Here is a 770-nt window from a genome sequence, read left to right as displayed (position 1 = left end):
TCTGGGCTCCTGCTTAGAGAATCTGCCTTGTCTCCCTTGGTAGGTGGCCTTAGGTACACAGGACAACTTTTTGAGCTGTGTGTCTGACCAGTGTTGCGTGGGCACGTCCCCACTGATATTGGGCAGCAGATTTCTATTTGAAAAACTTTTTGTGTGCTTCCCAGACCCAGAGGAGTTGCCCTTTGTCACACCTAGTTGGTAATTATCATTGCTCAAAAAGCTGCCCTGTGAATCGTGAATCGTCACCTTTACTCTTCATTTCTGGGGCAGATCAGCAGCTTGCACCTCCGAGATTGTCTGCTCAAATCCTGCTCTGGGTTCGAGTGTTTCTTCTTGTGTTATATCGGTTGCCTCTGGGTACCGGCAGTTTCTTGTCATTGTTGCCGTTAGGATAAGTGGCCTGCCGATGCTTGTTTGAGAGTGTATTTCATTTGCCTGCAGTGTGTGTTTGCTCTGTGAAGGATTGTCATCCTTTCCAGAAAACAGATAGATATACTTATTTCTGTTTGAATATTTTTTTGCAGAGAAAGTTGGCCGCTTCTGCGTTATTCCTGATAAATTGCTGGTTGGCAATGAATATAATAATAATAATATAAATAATGAAGACAGTATCAATCAAACACTGACCGCACAAGTAGACCCAGTTCTTGCAAAAGACAGATACCCTGAGAGTTTCGTTCTGTTTACATGCCTTCGTTTTATCTGACGTTTGTTTGACTTTATGCAAGCGAGATGTGACTGGTGCTGTTGCTGTGACATGCGCTGTGAGT

Source organism: Brienomyrus brachyistius, chromosome 24 (genome assembly GCF_023856365.1).
Source record: "Brienomyrus brachyistius isolate T26 chromosome 24, BBRACH_0.4, whole genome shotgun sequence".
NCBI lineage: Eukaryota > Metazoa > Chordata > Actinopteri > Osteoglossiformes > Mormyridae > Brienomyrus > Brienomyrus brachyistius.
This window is presented reverse-complemented; position numbering follows the sequence as displayed.